General features: G+C 43.0%; 1 pseudogene; it reads left to right on the forward strand.

The window, feature by feature from the left end:
• Positions 1-1751: 1751 nt before the first annotated feature.
• Positions 1752-21070, forward strand: LOC139409657 (proteinase-activated receptor 3-like; annotated as a pseudogene).
• Positions 21071-23917: the final 2847 nt, after the last annotated feature.

Genomic DNA, 23917 nt, shown 5'->3' on the forward strand with positions numbered 1-23917 from the left:
CCCAGTCTCAGGTCTTTTGCAGACTCCATCAGGTTTTCTTCCAGAATGGTCCTGTATTTGGCTCCATCCATCTTCCCATAAATTTTAACCATCTTCCCTGTCCCTGCTGAAGAAAAGCAGGCCCAAACCATGATGCTGCCACCACCATGTTTGACAGTGGGGATGGTGTGTTCAGCTGTGTTGCTTTTACGCCAAACATAACGTTTTGCATTGTTGCCAAAAGGTTCAATTTTGGTTTCATCTGACCAGAGCACCTTCTTCCACATGTTTGGTGTGTCTCCCAGGTGGCTTGTGGCAAACTTTAAACAACACTTTTTATGGATATCTTAAGAAATGGCTTTCTTCTTGCCACTCTTCCATAAAGGCCAGATTTGTGCAATATACGACTGATTGTTGTCCTATGGACAGAGTCTCCCACCTCAGCTGTAGATCTCTGCAGTTCATCCAGAGTGATCATGGGCCTCTTGGCTGCATCTCTGATCAGTCTTCTCCTTGTATGAGCTGAAAGTTTAGAGGGACGGCCAGGTCTTGGTAGATTTGCAGTGGTCTGATACTCCTTCCATTTCAATATTATCGCTTGCACAGTGCTCCTTGGGATGTTTAAAGCTTGGGAAATCTTTTTGTATCCAAATCCAGCTTTAAACTTCTTCACAACAGTATCTCGGACCTGCCTGGTGTGTTCCTTGTTCTTCATGATGCTCTCTGCGCTTTTAACGGACCTCTGAGACTATCACAGAGCAGGTGCATTTATACGGAGACTTGATTACACACAGGTGGATTGTATTTATCATCATTAGTCATTTAGGTCAACATTGGATCATTCAGAGATCCTCACTGAACTTCTGGAGAGAGTTTGCTGCACTGAAAGTAAAGGGGCTGAATAATTTTGCACGCCCAATTTTTCAGTTTTTGATTTGTTAAAAAAGTTTGAAATATCCAATAAATGTCGTTCCAATGCATGATTGTGTCCCACTTGTTGTTGATTCTTCACAAAAAAATACAGTTTTATATCTTTATGTTTGAAGCCTGAAATGTGGCAAAAGGTCGCAAAGTTCAAGGGGGCCGAATACTTTCGCAAGGCACTGTATGTATACTGCAGTCTGACATATCAGTAGGCCTATGTTACTCAGTGATTGTTGGCCAATGTTATAGTAATGTCATTTCATATTGAAAGAAAATAGATTATTTTAGCTTACTGTATCCGAATCATAACATATTTGTGGATCTTCTGCCATGCTGTGAGACGGCCAGGCCATGGTGGAAGACACCGGCTGTTCACACCAGAACAGGAGACCAGTATTGTAAACATGGTGGTGGCAAACAATACCATTAGACTAGGAGAAATCCAGAACCACATAATTGCAGACAACACAATATTCAATAACATTCACCAGGTGGGCTTGTCTACATTAGACCGTGTATTACAGAGCAACCGAATCTGGATGAAACAAGTCTACAGGGAGCCATTTGAGCAAAACTCATTGTTAAAGAACAGCGCTATGAACATTTTGCAAGTACTATACTTTGAATTTACTATCATATCAGCACTGTATAGACCCATTACAGTACTGTAATCCAGTGTATTGTGCCTCACCATATTGACTGCTCTAGGTATGTCACATATTGTCTTGTCTGTTTCAGAGAGTCTTGGAGCTGGATGCCGTTGTAATTCAGCACGTTTATATTCACATTGATGAGGCTGGCTTCAACCTAGCCAAAAGAAGGGGACGGAACATTCATAATGGCCAATAATGTTCCTGGACAGTGTTGAGGGAATATCACCATGTGCGCAGCCGTTAGCCAGCAAGGTGTCCTCCATCACCATGCCAATCTTGGTCCCTACAACACCCCCCCCCTTCTCATCACATTCCTGGACACACTACATGGCATCCTCATTTCAGCGGAGCAGAGGTGTGGACCAGAGCAGCCCAGGTATGTTGTCATCTGAGACAACGTGAGTTTCCACCGGGCTGTTCTGGTCCGCAACTGGTTCATCGACCTCCCACAGTTTATTGTTCTATACGTCCCACCATATTCCCCATTCCTAAAGCCAACTGAAGAGTTTTTCGGCATGGCGAAGGAAGGTGCATGACCTCCATCCCCTCGCACGCATGCCTCTTCTCCAGGCAATAGAGGATGCATGTTCCTGGGGGGCTTTCAGCGGCTGGATCCGTCACTCCAGAAGATTCTTTGAAAGAAACAGCCACTCCTTTTTTTTGTACAGAAAACCCTTTATCTTACTGAATGATTTTCCTGGATTTCTGCTGTTGAGTATGGAAAGTGTTACATACAAAACACAAGTATTCAAAAATACTGCATTTTAATGACAATGTTTTTGTTACTGTATTGCATTTATGTATATTTTAGTAGGTATACATTACTGTAACAATCTTTTACAAAACAGGCTACAGTGTAACACTGAAAATGCAAAAGGCATAAACCTACTGATGGGATATTCACAGTAGTGTTTTGAGCACATAAGTGTGTTGGTTGGTAGACAGATCTATTCATATGACGCATGTGTGTCATTTTGATGCAAAAAACATTTTGGAAAGAGAAAAACGGTTTTGAATGCAGTGTTTGCTTTTGCTAGAGCTTTGTAGAGTTTTGCATTTTTTGGTTGTGTTTTGTGAAACTGGGCCAAAGATTCAGCAAACGTGTAAACAATTGTGGAAAACTGTTGCTAAGAAGCTAATCTGACTGCCCTGCAGCACACCTTGCACTGGATATGACCTAAGTCTCCCCGTAGGTCAACAGACGCCTCCACTCTCTCCATGGGTCAGACTCCACTCTATCCAGCCCATCTGATCCAGTCTGACAGAAGACTTCATTGATTATATCAGAGTGAATCCGCGACTAAGTTACTTGAGTGGTTGACACTTTTATTTTGCCGCTGGTTAGTGGTTAACCTGTTGTTTGGAGAAGTCTAATTGGCTCTGGTAGAGTGTGATAAGGCTCTACTCCGAATATTCACACTACTAGCATACCACTTAGTTAGGATGGAGCAGTGCATTGGTATGCTAGTGCATTGGTATGCTAGTGCATTGGAATGTAGACTTTGATTGCGAAGTACAACAACTCTCTCTCGCCTTCCTCATTATTTCTCTCAGGAAAGTTGTGTAACAGTCCGACCATGAAGGCTTGGGTCCACTGAAGTGTCTGGGGACAATCCTTCATCTGGACCTTACTATGCTGTTAATACAAAGAGGCCTGAATTCCTCTGACTGTGACAAAGTCAAGTTCATGTTATTGTCTCTGTACATTCCCCAAGGTGATGGAGTGGAGTTGGTCAAAGCCTCTCGGGCAACTTCAGTCTGCGATTTGGGAAGATTTAACAAATTATTTCTCAGCACGGTACTTATTATGGTCATCTGTGGCATACCATTCCCACAAGGCAATACAATAATAAAGTACTGTATGCAATGAAGTAACTGTCCTACTGTGGGATTAACAATGGTTTGCCATTACACAGTCAGCTGTTTACTGTGAGATGTTAGTTTACACCAATATTTTCACACTTATCTTGTATCTCTCTCTTGAAGAATTTGGGTTTGTTTCTCAGCCAAGGGAGTGGTCTCACTCACAATTTTGCCTAAGAACACAGCCTTGAATAAAGAATGGTACCAACACATCCTCTGAGAGCAACTTCTCCCAACCATCCAGGAACAGTTTGGTGACCAACAATGCCTTTTCCAGCATGATGGAGTACCTTGCCATAAAGCAAAAGTGATATGTAAGTGGCTCGGGGAGCAAAACATTGATATTTTGGGTCCATGGCCAGGAAACTCCCCAGACCTTAATCCCATTGAGAATTTGTGGTCAATCCTCAAGAGACAGATGGACAAACAAAAACCCACAAATTCTGACAAACTCCAAGCATTGATTATGGGCTGCCATCAGTCAGGATGTGGCCCAGAAGTTAATTGACAGCATGCCAGGGCGGATTGCAGAGGTCTTGAAAAAGAAGGGTCAACTCTGCAAATATTGACTCTTTGCATCAACTTCATGTAATTGTCAATAAAAGCGTTTGACACTTATGAAATGCTTGTAATTATACTTCAGTATTCCATAGTAACACCTGACAAAAAATATCTGAAGACAATGAAGCAGCAAACTTTGTGAAAATTAATATTTGTGTCATTCTCAAAACTTTTGGCCACAACTGTACATTCATCTTTGTGGATGAAGCTGGATTCAACTTGGCAAAAACACGCTGCAGGGGAAGAAATGTGATTGGACAGAGAGCAACCGTGGATGTCCCAGGCCAGAGAGGAGTGAACATCAAAGTGTGCAGCTCTGTCCAATAATGGTTTGCTGTTACACAAACCACTCATTGGCCCGCTGTTACACAAACCACTCATTGGCCCCTACAATACAGAGCGGCTCATTTATTTTCAGGATGACCTGCATAATTGACTTGTGCAAGCAGAGGAGAGAGGGGCAAGAAACTCCCCTACCTTCGTTGTTGTGTGGGATTGTGTGGCATTCCACCACTCTGTTGCTGTCAGACTGGTTTGTGTGCACATCCCAGGATGTCAGTTGTTGTGTCTTTGGCATCATTAAACTGAAGATGAATTTTTATCAAATGACTCTCTGTAATTATTGTTACGCGATTAACTGATTAATCATGTAACTGTAATTAACTAGGAAGTTGGGGCACCAAGGAAAATATTCAGATTACAAAGTTAGAATTTTCCTAATATAACTTTTCAGATATTTTCATATCTGATCAATAGTCTTCTGATTAATGAATTCTTCTTTACCTCACATTAGTCTCATTCCAAACGTCATAAATTGTTGGTTATCTGCACGAGTGGGGGAGTGGGGGTCAGCTGAGAAGTCACTACAGAGTTGATAATTATAATTGAGAGCAACATGGTCTGCTGAGAAATTCTCAAGGTGGGGGTTTTATTTGGAATTGCAGAAAAGGGCATGTCCCAGGATGCCCGACCATAACTGTGCTCATGGGCGGTCCTCTGATTTAGTTAAACTCCAAAGGGAATTGGAGTTTCCTTCATTAAACAGTCCAAAATCACATTATACAATTTCACAAACAGTATCATCCTCACTCATTCATCTTATACAACAATTAGATGTAAAACTCATATCTGAGGCTACTATATAAACAGCGTTATGGTAAAGTGGTCGTATTGTTTCCCAAGAGTTTCACAAAATTGTACCAAACGGATTCTTCACCAATCTATTATTCCTGGGCCTCCCGGGTGGCGCAGTGGTTAAGGGCGCTGTACTGCAGTGCCAGCTGTGCCATCAGAGTCCCTGGGTTGCCAGGTGCACGGTGGAGCCTCCGACACATTGGTGCGGCTGGCGTCCGGGTTGGATGCGCGCTGTGTTAAGAAGCAGTACGGCTGGTTGGGTTGTGTATCGGAGGATGCATGACATTCAGCCTTCGTCTCTCCCGAGCCCGTACGGGATTTGTAGCAATGAGACAAGATAGTAGCTACTACAACAATTGGATACCACGAAATTGGGGAGAAAAAGGGGGTAAAATGTAAAAAATGTTTTTTACAAAAAATCTTCTCCTGAACTTAAATGTTTTTCGGACCTCAGGTTCTGTGAGGTGGAAGAAATTCCTTTGTTCTCTATGAAAATTCTCCAGATAACCTCCTCCAGGAATTTACGACCTCTCTCTGAACCCAGCAGCCTGGGTGGTGTGGAGACACTTCTACTGAAGACTGCCAGGGTGTGGAGACACTTCTCCTGAAGACTGCCAGGGTTGGATTAGACATTCCAGAAGATACTTTCCAAGATGCATCACCAGAGAAGACATAAGATATGATGTTGATGAGAACTTGTGGCCAAATACAGGAGAGAGGGAGAACTAGAACCCTCACAGTACTGTACAGTATGAGTGATTATACTTTAATGTTGATGTTTTTTTTTGTTGTAATTATTATTGCATCCCTGGAATTTCAGGAATTTGCTTTTGGTTTCAACTTTTTATTTTTCACAAGTAAGTTACTATATGCAAAGATATATAATAAATAAAGGCTACTGAAGCAAATTGCTGCATTTTTTATTAATTCTTGTTACATATACTTTAGTACAGTCAATAAAGTGAGGTGTTATTCTTATTCTATACTGATTTTTGTGAAAAATCTTTCGAACTTTAAAGAGAAGTTCAGCATTTATGTAATGCTTCCTGTTGTTAGTGTGTTTTAGGTCAGTGTGTTATGAGTGACAACGTATGCTTTCTGAGTGAGAATTGTTGCCTGTGTTATGGTCGAACAAGCTTATTTTGAAGCATGCATCAAGTGTTTTGGTGGTTTGAGTGAGTTTTGGAGGTGAGAATAACTGTTTGGCTAAGATGCATGTTGGTAATGCAAACTGTGTGAAGAGTTTTGAAAAAATGGCTTCAGTATTGACTGATGGTTGTAAGCAATTGAAAAAAACTAATAGCTTCCTGTGTGGAGAAGAATTCACAGAAACACTGAACCATCTCTGTCAACCTCATTCTATAACCCACTGGGCACAGATGTCAATTCAATGTCTATCCCATGTTGGTTCAATGTAATTTCATTTCAACGTAATTTCAAAACACTCATTCAACCAGTGTGTGTCCAGTGGGAACATATTGTTTGTAGCTGACTTTAAAAAGCAGGGAAGCCAGTGGAAGCCAGTTCTTGACAAAGAATCAAGCTAGACTGATTGTGCCTGCTGTTTATCAACCTCTATCTAATGACATGACATTGAATGTAACGGTATCAGAACATAACTGTGAACTTTGACACACCTATTCACCACCTGGAATCAGGTTCACAGTGTCAAGTAACTCATACAGATGGCTTGTAATTGGGTTAGGTGGGATCTACCTTCCAGTTTAACGATTCCCAAATCAGACATTTTAATGGTAACGGCCACGAACTGCCGGGAAAGGTTCATAGGAGACAGTTACAAAGACAACACGTAAGAAAGACATGTTTATGGAAGAGACTGGATAATCTAATGTTGACCTAAAGCAGCACCAGAGTCCAGAGAGCTGCACCATGTGTTATCTGTTCATGTTTTTCCTGTCTAGAGAGGCACATTAAATATGATGCTATTGTATCCAGCCGGCTGTCTGGGTGTGTGTGCTTGTGTGTCTGCGTGTATGTGTATATAGGAAGGTGTCTTTGAATCCTGTGATTGAGTTAACAGAGCTCTGGCCCTGTCTGGCTATGGTCCCCTCTCTTTCCCGGAGATCACATGACATTATTTAGCCAGTGCCAGAGCCAGTGAATGAGGTGGGAAGGCCAGTTCATCAAGGAAAAAAATCATCAAATCATCAAGGAACCCTAAATCCGTTAACATGGTCACCCTCATTGACATTATCCTGACCAACTTGCCCTCCATATACACCTCAACTGTTTTCAATCAGGATCTCAGCGATCACTGCCTCATTGCCTGTATCTGCTATGGGCCCCCCCGAAAGAGCTGCAAAACCTGGACCCATACAAATCAGCTGGGCTAGACAATCTGGACCCTCTCTTTCTAAAACTATCCGCCGCCATTGTTGCAACCCCTATTACCAGCCTGTTCAACCTCTTTTGTATCGTCCAAGATCCCTAAAAATTGGAAAGCCACCCCGGTCATCCCCCCTCTTCAAAGGGGGTGACACCCTAGACCCAAACTGTTACAGACCTATATCCATCCTGCCCTGCCTATCTAAAGTCTTTGAAATCCAAGTTAATAAACAGATCACCGACCATTTAGAATCCCACCGTACCTTCTCCGCTGTGCAATCCGGCTTCCGAGCCGGTCATGGGTGCACCTTAGCCACGCCCAAGGTACTAAATGATATCATAACCGCCATCGATAAAAGACAGTACCTTGCAGCCATCTTCATCGACCTGGCCAAGGCTTAAGACTCTGTCAATCACCGTATTCTTATCGGCAGACTCAATAGCCTTGGTTTTTCTAATGACTGCCTCGCCTGGTTCACCAACTTCTTTGCAGACAGAGTTCAGTGTGTCAAATCAGAGGGCATGTTGTTCGGACCTCTGGCAGTCTCTGGGGGTGCAACAGGGTTAAATTCCCGGGCCGACTCTTATCTCTGTATATATCAATGTCGCTCTTGCTGCGGGCGATTCCCTGATCAACCTCTACGCAGACGACACCATTCTGTATAATTCTGGCCCTTCCTTGGACACTGTGCTAACTAATCTCCAAACGAGCTTCAATGCCATACAACACTCCTTCCGTGGCCTCCAACTGCTCTTAAACGCTAGTATAACCAAATGCATGCTTTTCAATCGTTCATCACCACCCTGGACAGTTCCGACCTAGAATATGTGGACAACTATAAATACCTAGGTGTCTGGCTAGACTGTAAACTCTCCTTCCAGACTCACATTAAACATCTCCAATCAAAAAATCAAATCTAGAATCGGCTTTCTATTTCGCAACAAAGCCTCCTTCACTCACGCCGCCAAACTTACCCTAGTAAAACTGACTATTCTACCGATCCTCGACTTCGGCGATGTCATCTACAAAATAACTTCCAACACTCTACTCAGCAAACTGAAGTAGTCGATCACAGTGCCATCCTTTTTGTTACCTTATACCACCCACCACTGTGACCTGTATGCCTTAGTTGGCTGGCCCTCGCTACATATTCGTCGCCAGACCCACTGGCTCCAGGTCATCTAGGTAAAGCTCCGCCTTATCTCAGTTCACTGGTCACGATAACAACACCCACCCGTAACACACGTTCCAGCAGGTATATCTCACTGATCATCCCCAAAGCCAATACCTTATTTGGTCGCCTTTCCTTCCAGTTCTCTGCTGCCAGTGACTGGAATGAATTGCAAAAATCGCTGAAGTTGGAGACTTTTATTTCCCTCACCTCAACTATCTGAGCAGCTAACCAATCGCTGCAGCTGTACATAGTCCATCTGTAAATAGCCCACCTAATCTATCTACCTCATCCCCATACTGTTTTTATTTACTTTTCTGCTCTTTTGCACACCAGTAACTCTACTTGCACATCATCATCTGCTCATTTATCACTCCAGTGTTAATCTGTTAAATTGTAACTATTCGCTCCTATGGCCTATTTATTGCCTACCTCCTCATGCCTTTTGCACACACTGTATATAGACTTTTTTTCTTTTTTCTACTGTGTTATTGTTTTGTATATTGTGTTATTGGCTTGTTTATCGTTTACTCAATGTGTAACTCTGTGTTGTTGTCTGTGTCACTCTGCTTTTCTTTATCTTGGCCAGGTCGCAGTTGTAAATGAGAACTTGTTCTCAACTAGCCTACCTGGTTAAATAAAGGTGCAATAAATAAAATAAATGAACAAAGTCAGAAAGTCACAAATATTGCTATGTAGAATTTAGTTTGAGTGAGAAGCAATGTTTTCAGGAAAGCATTACTACATTGTACAATTTCATAATTTAAAGTGAAAATATTGAAATATTAAAACTGTACAAACTCCTCAAAAACACAAATAATACTGCACCTGTACTTTGATTTTACAAGTAAATGGTCAGAGCATTCATCACTGTCATCTATTAGATTATGCTGAGCTGGGCTTGGCTGTATGGGGGACTCAGAGGCCCTCTGAAGACAGAGGGAAATGGTATTGCCGTGTGGGGACAATTGAGTAGGAGTGTGTGTGTGGGTGTACGTGTGTTTGTGTGTGGAATTAGTGGGAGTGTTGGAGTGTGTATGTGTGTGTGTGCGTGCGTGCGAGCGTGCATGCGTGTGGAATTAGTGGGAGTGTGTGTGGGTGGGAGGGGAAGCATGACTCAGTGAGAAAACACAGAACCAGACTCCCTGGGTTCAAACAACAAACTCTCTGTCTCTCGCTCTCTTAACTCCCTCATACTTCACTCATTAGGGAAACATTAGGATTTTCAATCTGATGAAACTGTCCCCAATATGCTTTGATCGTTGATCATTTATTATGTAATGTTATGTATTCAGTTCCCATACTCTCCCATACGTGTGTTTTAGTGTGTGTGTGTGTGTGTGGGGGGGGGGGGGCGTCTTTTAGTATGCATGTTGTGCTTGCATGTGTGTGTTATATATCACATCATATTCTGTCCTCTCCACTGTAGATGCAGCTGGACTTCAAAACAGCACCCTATGTTGGGTCACGTTGCTCAGAAGACCACTAGCTGATCCAAAACTAACATCAGCTCATTCCTGCTAAGGGAGGAGGCAGGATACTGACTATAATAACACAGAGCCCAGGTCTCAACTATGGCATCGGATCAGGGCTGCGTTCCCTACCTTCTGTTCTGTTCTTGCTCACTACCCTCTACAGATGTGAGACACTTGGACAGCTGTAAGTGATATAAATAATGCTGCCACGTATCCAGCATGCTTAGCTCCCTGGCCTACTTTAGTTGGCTAGGGATGATTCTAGGAGAGAACTTTGCTGGATTAAGATGCAGCCCAGATCTAAACAAGTTTATATAACAGGCACAGAATGACCAGCCAGACTACCAGGAATGGGGCAGTACTGGGAAAACATCCAAATTGACAAATTAACTGAGGAACATTACTTATTATCTGTTGGAACCCTGACTGTAGCCCCCCATGTCAATTACACTGTAGCCCCCCATGTAGCCCCCCATGTCCATTCACCAACCAAGGTGAGAGTCTGTTACTATAATTGAAATGAAGTTTCAAAAATGAAATGAACAGCTTCATCATTTACATCTTGAATTAAGTATATTTAGCTTTTGTGCCAAAAGTTCAGCGGTGCAAAGTTCATCCTGTAGGCTACAGCCCCACAACCACCAGCGGAAACAACCACAGCCTGAACCTCAACCCCAAAACCGCACGGATCTAATCTAAACGCCTACTCACACACAAACAGTGCAACAGCCCATGGGACTGTATGAGAAAGGACAGTAGACTGCTGTCACATCAAATCATCAAATCAAATGTTATTTGTCACATGCACCGAATACAACCTTACAGTGAAATGCTTACTGACAAGCCCTTAACCAACAATGCTAAAAGAATTTAAGAAAAAAAAGTTCAAATAAGTGTTCACTTAGGGCTAGGCATCCCGCTAGCGGGACAACTTCCGGTGAAACTGGAGGGCGCACAATTCAAATAAATAAGCATAAAAATGATGGATATTAAACATTTGGTTGGTGAACGGACCGATTCCCTCAAACTGTTGTTGTTTATGCAATGCTTGTACATTTTGATACAGCTGTTTATACTTACAGTATGTGTTGTAACACACTGTTATTTTCGTGACAATGGCTTCATGCTCATAGGGGCAAAAAGGCACTTGCCCCCTCAGATTGTCCTGTTGTAAAAGTGTCAATGTTAAATTCATTATTAAACATATGTTTTTTGCCCACGTTTTATCATAATTATTTAGAAAAAAAATATCTGTCAGCGGTGGTTTACAGAGGGGGCACACTGACTGGACATGGCAAAGAAATAGAAAAGACATACTAGAGTCTATGTACAAGAGGAAGTAACTGCACAGTTGCTCAGTGAGTGTACCCTCAGAGCGTATGGTCTAACAGTGTACCTAATCTCTGGATGACTCACCAGTAATGGTGTTAGCGATAACATGACGTCACAGACGCGACAGGTGCTCCTCTACGGACAGACGGCGTGAGTCAAGTCGCTCTGGTTGGGTGGCTCTCTGTGAGGGTTCTCTGGTTTATTTAATTGGATCTCCGTTAGCAGCTACTCTTCCTGGAGTCCACACAAAAACATGACAATTAACAAACACTGATACACTGATAGACAAGGACAGTCAACATTTTTTACATACAATGATATACAAACAATATAACTAACAAATAATACAAACAATACAACCATTTTTTTTGTCCCCTCACAGTCCCAGCCATTCCCTGAGATATATTTTAATCGTTTTTTTAAAGGTCATTTTATGGTTTGCTTGAGTAATTTGTGATCATGGCTCTATATAATACCGTGTGTTGCCGTGAATTCGTTTTGGACATTGTAACTGTGAAGAGAAACCTGATTGCATGTCTTGTGTGTCTGAGCTGAATGTTATTTGCTTATGTAGAGAATCTGTAATGTTCATTACAGTAATACTTCTCAAAAAAATTACAAGAGAAGCAGTTCATCTCTCGTTGACCCTCAACCAGGAAAGACTGACATGCATGTCATTGATTGTAGAACTCTATTTGCAGTTAAAGGTGGTACACCTAGAATTTCTCCAAATTGTTTCTCCTTCTCCCCTAACTTTGTGAATTGGACTTGACCATGATTATTGACCATCCAATGTTATACTTAGGAGATCCTCAACTGGTCACACCCTTTATACACAACTCCAGTTGAGATTTAGGTCTTAGAGAATGTTTTGAACCAAATACAATGTTTTTAGTGAGAGGGGTCCACATAGATGTTTAGATGAGACTCTCTGTTGTGTCCCAGCATCTGTGCGTCAGAGACACAGGAAGAACAAGATAGGCCACAGGGTCACACCTGGTAGCTGCTGGGGCCTGACGGGAACTCACAGTGAGATGATGAAAATAAATACAATGTTTGAGATATAATTGATAAAACAAATGGGAGTTGAGGTTATCAGTTTTGTTTGAACATGAGGGGGAAGCTTGGGGGGTAAAAAACGGCTTACGTGCCATTGTTGTTGTTCTGTTGGACAAGTAGCTTTTATTATTTACCAGTAAATGAGGGACACAGCAGGCATAGTGTGTCTTTTTGAGCAGATGTTGTTTGTTTTCAGACAAAGACGTAAGTGGGGATATTTCTTGTAAACCCGTCTTTGAGCTACAGGAAAGATGATGTGTATATATATGTATGTATGTACACTGTATATGATTCCGTAATAGGAAGTTTACTAGAATTGTACCCTCTATTTGACTAAATAACCCAAGTGACTTGATCAGTAAACCAATAGAGTAGTTATCTTAACCCATAAAAAAAAATCTGATCTCTATTCAAAAAGAGTGGCGGTTCAATTCGGTGCCATAATCCTATTCCTTTAACAGCTGTAAAATTAATTCCCATCAATAAAACTTATCTGAGAGGTTGACGGAACTCCAGGCAATCAATATCTACAGTACAATCGCAAAGTATTCAGACCCCTTCACTTTTTTCCACGTTTTGTTACATTACAGCCTTATTCTAAAATTGATTAAAAAAAGATTTACACACAATATCTCATAATGGCAAATCAAAAACAGGTTTAGACATTTCCGCAAATGTGTTAAAAATAAAAACTGAAATATCACAGCTCTGACTTTGCTGATAGCTACTTTATTGAGGAAAAATGTACTTACTATGACTATGATAATGTGGCTGTCCCACCTAGCTACAATATTTTAATATGAATGCACTAACTGTAAGTCACTCTGCTAAATTACTCAAATGTAAACATACATTTTGAGAAAGTAGTTCTTCGGCAGCACAAAATTATGCTGGCAACACCAACTTGAAAACATTCCTTCAAAATAAGAGTACCAATAGAAAAGCTTTAAGAATATAGCTCTTTGAAGCGTTCTACTGCAAGGAATGTGTGTTAGAGATGCAATGTCTTCAAAATACCTATTTTTTTGAAGGTTTAAACCGGAAGTGTGTTTTCTATTACTGCCTATTGCTTTGTTTTCCTCTCTGGTTTAACTCACTGAGAAAAACTTGACGGAACAAGAACAGACAGACTTTTTGACAGAGATGTGACCTCGCTGGACATCTATAGAGGTCTGCCTATATTGTTAATATCTAGAGTTTATTAATTCATAGGACTATTCAGATAAACTGTGGCAATGGGGAATTTTTTATTTTTTACTTGTTTCATCTCTTTTGCTGGATGTGACCTTTCAATCCAAAGGTAAAGACAACTCCTTATTATTGATGACCGTTTATCAATAAGTAATAATTATTGAAATGCTTCTAAACTGAAATTATACAATAATACCATTTAGTGATGGTTTCTAATAGAGGTCGACTGATTATGATTTTTCAACGCCGATACCGATACCGATTATTGGAGGACCAAAAAAAGCCGATACCTATTAATCGCCCGATTTGTTTATTTTATTTGTAAGAATGACAATTACAATAATACTGAATGAACACTTATTTTAACTTAATATAATACATCAATAAAATCAATTTAGCCTCAAATAAATAATGAAACATGTTCAATTTGGTTTAAATAATGCAAAAACAAAGTGTTGTAGAAGAAAGTAAAAGTGCAATATGCGCCATGTAAAAAAGCTAACGTTTAAGTTCCTTGCTCAGAACATGAGAACATATGAAAGCTGGTGGTTCCTTTTAACATGAGTCTTCAATATTCCCAGGTAAGAAGTTTTAGGTTGTAGTTATTATAGGAATTATAGGACTATTTCTCTCTATACCATTTGTATTTCATTAACCTTTGACTATTGGATGTTCTTATAGGCACTTTAGTATTGCCAGTGTAACAGTATAGCTTCCGTCCCTCTCTTTGCCCCTACCTGGGCTCGAACCAGGAACACATCGACAACAGCCACCCTCGAAACATCGTTATCCATCGCTCAACAAAAGCCACGGCCCTTGCACCGCATCGATTATATGCAACGCAGGACACGCTAGATAAACTAGTAATATCATCAACCATGTGTAGTTAACTAGTGAGTAAGTTAAGATTGATTGTTTTTTATAAGATAAGTTTAATGCTAGCTAGCAACTTGCCTTGGCTTCTTGCTGCCCTCGCGTAACAGGTAGTCAGCCTGCCATGCAGACTCCTCGTGGAATGCAATGTGAGGCAGGTGGTTAGAGCGTTGGACTAGTAACCGGAAGGTTGCAAAAATTAATCCCCAAGCTGACAAGGTAAAATTCTGTCGTTCTGCCCCTGAACAAGGCAGTTAACCCACCGCTCCTAAGCCGTCATTGAAAATAAGAATGTGTTCTTAACTGACTTGCCTAGTTAAATAAAGGTGTAAAAAAAATAATATAATTAAACGCCAAATTAGTGTCCAAAAATTTCAGATTGTTATGAAAACTTGAAAATCGGCCCTAATTAAATCGGTCAACCTCTAGTTTCTAATAATCATTTATTTTGCCAACTGTGAGATTTATCCAGTTTCATCCAAAGGGGACTAACATTTAACACAAAATATATATATTAAAATGTCAATACGTTTTTTTGTAATAACTTACCTGTATTTACACAGTAGATATGTGTATCACTGAACCAAAGCCTTATGTATGATTTGACTAATCGACAGGGCACAGATAGACTGCTCTCTCTCTTCTGATTCAGTCACTGGTCCTATGTTCCAGCATGTTACAGTGAAAACCACGTGTTTGACTAACACTCGAGTCCTTTCTTTGTCAGCAGCTCTACTTATTACCATAGATAGGAAACTCAGTCGTCATGCCTTGTCAAATTACCTTGCTTAATGTACTGTATGCTTTATTATATTGGAAAACCAAATGCATATTGTTATTTTTATTGTATATTTCTCTCTTTCAATTCTTGACACATACAAAGCTCTCCATCGCCCTCCATTTGGCAAATCTGACAATCATTCTATTCTCCTCAAATCAAATCAAATTTATTTATATAGCCCTTCATACATCAGCTGATATCTCAAAGTGCTGTACAGAAACCCAGCCTAAAACCCCAAACAGCAAGCAATGCAGGTGTAGAAGCACGGTGGCTAGGAAAAACTCCCTAGAAAGGCCAAAACCTAGGAAGAAACCTAGAGAGGAACCAGGCTATGTGGGGTGGCCAGTCCTCTTCTGGCTGTGCCGGGTGGAGATTATAACAGAACATGGCAAAGATGTTCAAATGTTCATAAATGACCAGCATGGTCAAATAATAATAAGGCAGAACAGTTGAAACTGGAGCAGCAGCACGGTCAGGTGGACTGGGGACAGCAAGGAGTCATCATGTCAGGTAGTCCTGGGGCATGGTCCTAGGGCTCAGGTCAGTTGAAACTGGAGCAGCAGCACGGCCAGGTGGACTGGGGACAGCAAGGAGTCATCATGTCAGGTAGTCCTGGGGCATGGTCCTAGGGCTCAGGTCCTCCGAGAGAGAAAAAGAAAGAGAAAGAGAGAATCAGAGAACGCACACTTAGATTCACACAGGACACCGAATAGGACAGGAGAAGTACTCCAGATATAACAAACTGACCCTAGCCGACACATAAACTACTGCAGCATAAATACTGGAGGCTGAGACAGGAGGGGTCAGGAGACACTGTGGCCCCATCCGAGGACACCCCCGGACAGGGCCAAACAGGAAGGATATAACCCCACCCACTTTGCCAAAGCACAGCCCCCACACCACTAGAGGGATATCTTCAACCACCAACTTACCATCCTGAGACAAGGCTGAGTATAGCCCACAAAGATCTCCGCCATGGCACCACCCAAGGGGGGGCGCCAACCCAGACAGGATGACCACATCAGTGAATCAACCCACTCAGGTGACGCACCCCTTCCAGGGACGGCATGAGAGAGCCCCAGTAAGCCAGTGACTAAGCCCCTGTAATAGGGTTAGAGGCAGAGAATCCCAGTGGAAAGAGGGGAACCGGCCAGGCAGAGAGAGCAAGGGTGGTTCGTTGCTCCAGAGCCTTTCCGTTCACCTTCCCACTCCTGGGCCAGACTACACTCAATCATATGACCCACTGAAGAGATGAGTCTTCAGTAAAGACTTAAAGGTTGAGACCGAGTTTGCGTCTCTGACATGGGTAGGCAGACCGTTCCATAAAAATGGAGCTCTATAGGAGAAAGCCCTGCCTCCAGCTGTTTGCTTAGAAATTCTAGGGACAATTAGGAGGCCCGCGTCTTATGACCGTAGCGTACGTGTAGGTATGTACGGCAGGATTCCTCCTGATTCCTGCTTACAAGCAAAAACTAAAGCAGGAAGTACCAGTGACTCGCTCTATATGGAACTGGTCAGACGAAGCAGATGCTACGCTACAGGACTGTTTTGCTAGAACAGACTGGAATATGTTCCGGGATTCATCCAATGTCATTGAGGAGTATACTACCTCAGTCACAGACTTCATCAATAAATGCATCGACGACGTCATCCCCACAGTGACCGCACGTACATATCCCAACCAGAAGCCATGGATTACAAGCAACAACCGCACCCTGCTAAAGGCTAGGAGCTGCCGCTCTCAAGGAGCGGGACACTAATTAGAATGCTTATAAGAAATCCTGCTATGCTCTCAGACAAACCATCAAACAGGCAAAGTATCAATACAGAACAAAAATTGAATCCTACTACAACGGCTCTGATGCTCGTCGGATGTGGCAGGGCTTGCAAACTATTACGGACTACAAAGGGAAACCCACCCGTGAGCTGCCAAGTGACGCAAGCTTAACAGATGGGCGAAAATACTTTTATGCTCGCTTCGAGGCAAGCAATATCGAAGCATGCATGAGAGCACCAGTTGTTCCAGATGACTGTGTGATCATGCTCTCTGTGGCCAATACGAGCAAGACCTTTAAACAGGTCAACATTCACAAGAAGATTACCAGGACGTGTACTCAGAGCATGCGCAGACCAACTGGCAAGTGTCTTCACTGACATTTTCAACCTCTCCCTGACCGAGTCTGTAATACCTACATGTTTCAAGCAGACCACCATAGTCCCTGTGCCCAAGAAAGCTAAGCTAACCTGCCTAAATGACTACTGCACTGTAGCACTCACATCGGTAGCCATGAAGTGCTTTGAAAGGCTGGGCATGGCTCACAACACCATCATCCCGGTAACCCTAGACCCACTCCAATTCGCATACCACCCCAACAGATCCACAGATGACCCAATCTCAATCTCACTCCACATTGCCCTTTCCCACCGGGACAAAAGGAGCACATATGTGAGAATGCTGTTCATTAACTACAGTTTAGCGTTCAACACCATAGTGCCCACAAAGCTCATCACTAAGCTAAGGACCCTGGGACTAAACACCTTCCTCTGCAACTGGATCCTAGACTTCCTGAAGGGCTGCCCCCAGGTGGTAAGGGTAGGCAACAACACATCTGCCAAGCTGATCCTCAACAGGGGGCCCCCTCAGGGGTGCGTGCATAGACCCCTCCTGTACTCCCTGTTCACCCATGGCTGCGTGGCCACGAACGACTCCAACACCGTCAGTAAGTTTGCTGACGACAAAACAGTGGTAGTGATCACTAACAATGATGAGACAGCCTATAGGGAGGAGGTCAGAGACCTGGCAATGTGATGCCAGGACAACCACTCCCTCAACGTGAGCAAGACAATGGAGCTGATCGTGGACTACAGGAAAAGAAGGGCTGAACACACCCCCATTCACATTGACAGGGCTGTAGTGGAGCGGGTCGAGAGTTTCAAGTTCCTTGGTGTCCACATCACCAACAAATGATCATGGTCCAAACACACCAAGAAAGTTTTGAAGAGGGCACGACAATGCCTTTACCCCCTCAGTAGACTGAAAAGATTTGGCATGGGTCACAATATCCTCAAAAAGTTCCACAGCTGCACCATCAAGAGCATCCTGGCAGATTGCATCACCGCCTGTTATGGCAACTGCTCGGCGTCCGACCGTAAGGAGGTAGTGTGTACAGCCCAGCACATCACTGGGGCCAAGCTTCGTGCCATCCAGGACCTATATACTAGGCGGTATCAGACAAAGGCCCCAAAAATTGTCAGAGACCCCAGTCACCCAAGTCATAGAGGGTTCTCTCTGCTACAGCATGGCAAGCAGTACCGGAGCGCCAAGTCTAGGTCCAAAAGGCTCCTTAACAGATTCTACCCCCAAGCCATAAAACTGCTGAACAATTAATCAAACAGCTGCTACTCGCTGTTTCTTATCTATTCATAGTCACTTTATGTACAAGTTACCTCGACGAACCTGTACCCCCACACATTTCCGGTACCAGTACCAGTAGCCTCGTTATTGTTATTTTATTGTGTTACTTCTCATAATTTTTTTTACTTTAGTTTATTTTGTAAATATTTTCTCAACTCTATTTCTTGAACTGCATTGTTGGTTAAGGACTTGTAATAAGCATTTCACAGGTCTACCTGTTGTATTCGGCGCATGTGACAAATAATAATTTATTTGATAAGTGAACTTGTCCAAATACTTTTGGTCCCCTAAAATGGGAGAACTATGTACAAAAAGTACTGTAATTTCTAAACGGTTCACCTAATATGGATGAAAATACCCTCAAATTAAAGCTGACATCCGGCACTATCATTTCAAATCTAAAGTGCTAGAGCACAGAGCTAAAACAAGAACACATCTCACTGTCCCAATTCTTTTGGAGCTCACTGTATATTCCTATGTAAATGAAAATCGCTAACCAAATGAATGTTGAACACACAAGAAAAACAAAGACAAAAGCTGTTTTGAATAGCCTTCAGTGTACTTTCAGTATGAGTTATAGTGCCAAACCCTAATGTCTCCCTCCCTTCATGTCATGAAAAAAAGCCAGGAAATCCAAGAGGAACATTACTGAAGTGGTAAATCCCAGAACATTTAGAGGATAAATCATCCTCTTAAAGTCTGTCTCTCTCCCTAATGCAACCCAACAGACACAGACACAACAAGCACCCCATTCTTCTCCCCTTCTCAGCCCTTCTGCCCTTACCCCTCCTCTTAAAGTCTGTCTCTCTCCCTAATGCCACCCAACAGACACAGACACAACAAGCACCCCATTATTCTCCCCTCCTCAGCCCCTCTGCCCTTACCCCTCCTCTTAAAGTCTGTCTCTCTCCCTAATGCAACCCAACAGACACAGACACAACAAGCACCCCATTCTTCTCCCCTCCTCAGCCCCTCTGCCCTTACCCCTCCTCTTAAAGTCTGTCTCTCTCCCTAATGCAACCCAACAGACACAGACACAACAAGCACCCCATTATTCTCCACCCCTCGGCCCCTCTGCCCTTACCCCTCCTCTTAAAGTCTGTCTCTCTCCTTAATGCAACCCAACAGACACAGACACAACAAGCACCCCATTCTTCTCCCCTCCTCAGCCCCTCTGCCCTTACCCCTCCTCTTAAAGTCTGTCTCTCTCCCTAATGCCACCCAACAAACACAGACACAACAAGCACCCCATTCTTCTCCCCTCCTCAGCCCCTCTGCCCTTACCCCTCCTCTTAAAGTCTGTCTCTCTCCCTAATGCAACCCAACAGACACAACAAGCACCCCATTCTTCTCCCCTCCTCAGCCCCTCTGCCCTTACCCCTCCAGCGCTGCGGTTGCTAAGCAATGACACAGTGGCGTATCTTGCCGGCCCTCTGAGCACACGGGTCATACCCTGCATTTACGTGCTGGCTGTTGTCGTGGGGATCCCGGCCAACGTTGCCATCTTGTCTGCCGGGGCCACTAAAGTCAGGACAGTGTCGTCAACCATCCTCTACTGCAGCCTGGCCGTCTCCGACCCCTTCCTCCTCCTCTCTCTCATCTTCAAGGCCCACTACCATCTCCACGGCAACCACTGGATGTTCGGCGAGACTGCCTGCTGCGTTGTCACAGCCTGTTTCTATGGCAACCTCTACTGCTCGGCCCACACGCTAGCCTGCCTTAGCATCAAGCGCTACCTGGTTGTGGTGCACCCCTTCCTCTACAAGAGCCTTCCCAAGATGGCGTGCACCGTTTGGGCCAGTTTGGCTGTGTGGGGGGTGTTTGGGGCTGCCGTCATACCTAAACTACTGGTCCGTCAGAGCTACCGCCTACCCCAGCTCGGCCTTACCACCTGCCATGATGTACTCCCCCGGGACTACAGCTCCCATGCTCATCTGCTCTACTACAATATGGGCCTGACAATCCTGGGTCTATTAGTCCCCCTGGTGGCCATGGCTGTGTGTTACACACGGATCGTCCGAGAACTCAACCGCTCGCACCACGACTGGACACTCACTGTATGTCAAGGCCAGCTCACTGGTGTTTGTGATCTTCGTGGCATGTTTCGGCCCCACCGCGACCCTCCACTTCCTGCATTACATACGCCTGTTGGAGGGCGGAGAGGAGAGCTTCTATGGCTACTTCAAGGTAGCAGTGTGTCTGTGCTGCCTGCATGCCTGGACCCGTTCCTCTTCCTCCTCATGTCTAAATCAGATGTATCTAAACTCTACTTCATGACCCTCAAGGGGAAGACACTGAACATCTCCACCTGAATCTTAATCTGGATTAGAATCTGGATTAAAAGTGTGATCAGAATAATCAGAAAAAGTCCCTGAGCATCCCCAACTGAATTTTACATGATCTGGATTAGAACCTGCATCACAGGCCTACATTTGTGTCAGAGATCTCAACCTGTAGCTAAACTGTGAATGTATGTGACTGACTATCAGAGCATCCTCTCTATTTCTGAGTATCCTATTCACTTATTCTGAATGAAGATTTGGAACATAAACAGGCCACAAACAGGATCAGGACAGTTATGGATCTCAGTGTAAATGGGACAACATCTGGTTTAGGATCTAGTTCCATATGTGATATTTGTTTGGATTTGTATGTGACTCTTTGCTGTTTTTTTTTCTGTTTGAGCTGGAAACCAGACGGCAGAAACAGGACCTTTCTGACAACGAACAGATAGTAATGTCAACTACTGTATCAATAACTGTACACTGTATTCCGAGTAGACTGGAATTATATTGTGTGTGTGTGTACGCGTGTGTATGGACTTGTATAAGTGTATTATTATTTACATACAAAACAAGCTTTGTTGTTCAATGCTTGGCTCTTTCAGTACATGTTATTTAAAGAGAATGTTTTAAATGTACCATGTAGTTACACTAAGTGTACAAGAGCATTAGGAATACCTGCTCTTTCCATGACAGACTGAACAGGTGAATCCAGGTGAAAGCTATTATCCCTTATTGTTAAATCTACTTCAGTCACTGTAGATGAAGGGGAGGAGACAGGTTAAAGAAGGATTTTTAAGCCTTGAGACATGGTTGTGTACAGTTGAAGTCGGAAGTTTACACCTTACACCTTAGCCAAATACATATAAACTAAGTTTTTCACAATTCCTGACATTTAATCCTGGTAAAAATTCCCTGTCTTAGGTCAGTTAGGATCACCACTTTATTTTAAGAATGTGAAATGTCAGAATAATAGTAGAGAATAATTTATTTCAGCTTTTATTCCTTTCATCACATTCCCAGTGGGTCAGAAGTGTACATACAATCGGTTAGTATTTGGTAGCCTTTAAATATTTTAACTTGGGTCAAACGTTTCAGGTAGCCTTCCACAAGCTTCCCCCAATAAATTGGGTGAATTTTGGCCCATTACTCCTGACAGAGCTTGAGTAACTGAGTCAGGTTTGTAGGCCTCCTTGCTCGCACACGCCTTTTCAGTTCTGCCCACAAATGTTCTATAGGATTGAGGTCAGGGCTTTGTGATGGCCACTCCAATACCTTGACTTTGTTGTCCTTAAGCCATTTTGCCACAACTTTGGAAGTATGCTTGGGGTCATTGTCCATTTGGAAGACCCATTTGCGACCAAGCTTTAACTTCCTGACTGATGTCTTGAGATGTTGCTTCAAAATATCCACATAATTTTCCTGCCTCATGATGCCATCTATTTTGTGAAGTGCACCAGTCCCTCCTGCAGCAAAGGATCCCCACAACATGATGCTGCCACCCCCGTGCTTCACGGTTGAGATGGTGTTCTTCAGCTTGCAAGCATAACCCTTTTTCCTCCAAACACCACTATGGTCATTATGGCCAAACTGTTCTATTTTTGTTTCATCAGACATTTCTCAAAAAATAATTATCTTTCTCCCCATGTGGAGTTGCAAACCGTACTCTGGCTTTTTTATGGCGGTTTTGGAGCAGTGGCTTCTTCCTTGCTGAGCGGCCTTTCAGGTTATGTCGATATAGGACTTGTTTTACTGTGGATATAGATACTTTTGTACCTGTTTCCTCCAGCATCTTCACAAGGTCCTTTGCTGTTGATCTGGGTTTGATTTGCACTTTTCTCACCAAAGTACGTTCATCTATAGGAGACTCTCCTTCCTGAGCAGTATGATGGCTGCGTGGTCCCATGGTGTTTATACTTGCGTTGTCACGCCCTGACCTTAGAGAGACATTTTATTTCCCTATTTGGTTAGGTCAGGGTGCGATGTGGGGTGGGCATTCTATGTTTTGTTTTCTATGTTTCTTTATTTCTATGTTTTGGCCGGGTATGGTTCTCAATCAGGGACAGCTGTCTATCGTTGTCTCTGATTGGGAATCATACTTAGGTTTTTCCCTCCTTTCAGTGTAGGTAGTAACTTTGTTTGTGGCACTAATGCCCTGTTAAGCTTTGAGGTGGGTATTCTATGTTCTATAATTTGTATTTTTTCTATGTTTTGGCCGGGTAGGGTTCTCAATCAGGGACAGCTATCTGTCGTCTCTGATTGAGAACCATACTTAGGTAGCCCTTTTCCCACCTGTCTTTGTGGGAAGTTGACTTTGTTTAGGGCACATAGCCTTTGAACTTCACGGTTTATTTTTGTAGTTTTATTTGTTCGGCGTCATTTTGATTAATAGAAGAAAATGTACGTTCACCACGCTGCACCTTGGTCCTCTCCTTTCAATAGCCGTGACAGCTTGCTTAGTGATGTTGTAGACTCTGGGGCCTTTCAGAACAGGTGTATATATACTGAGATCATGGGACAGATCATGTGACACTTAGATTGCACACCGTTGGAATTTATTTAACTAATTATGTGACTTATGAAGGTAATTGGTTGCACCAATTAGAGAGCCGCTTTGGTCGACTTCCAACGACACCCGTGACATGCGTACTATTGTTTGTACAGATGAATGTGGTACCTTCAGGCATTTGGAAATTTCTCCCAAGGATGAACCAGGCTTGTGGATGTTTACAATTGTTTTTCTTAGGTCTTGGCTGATTTCTTTTGATTTTCCCATGATGTCATGCAAAAAGGCACTGAGTTTGAAGGTAGGCCTTGAAATACATCCACAGGTACACCTCCGATTGACTCAAATGATGTCAATTAGCCTATCAGAAG

This window comes from Oncorhynchus clarkii, chromosome 5 (genome assembly GCF_045791955.1).
Source record: "Oncorhynchus clarkii lewisi isolate Uvic-CL-2024 chromosome 5, UVic_Ocla_1.0, whole genome shotgun sequence".
NCBI classification, from domain to species: Eukaryota; Metazoa; Chordata; class Actinopteri; order Salmoniformes; family Salmonidae; genus Oncorhynchus; species Oncorhynchus clarkii.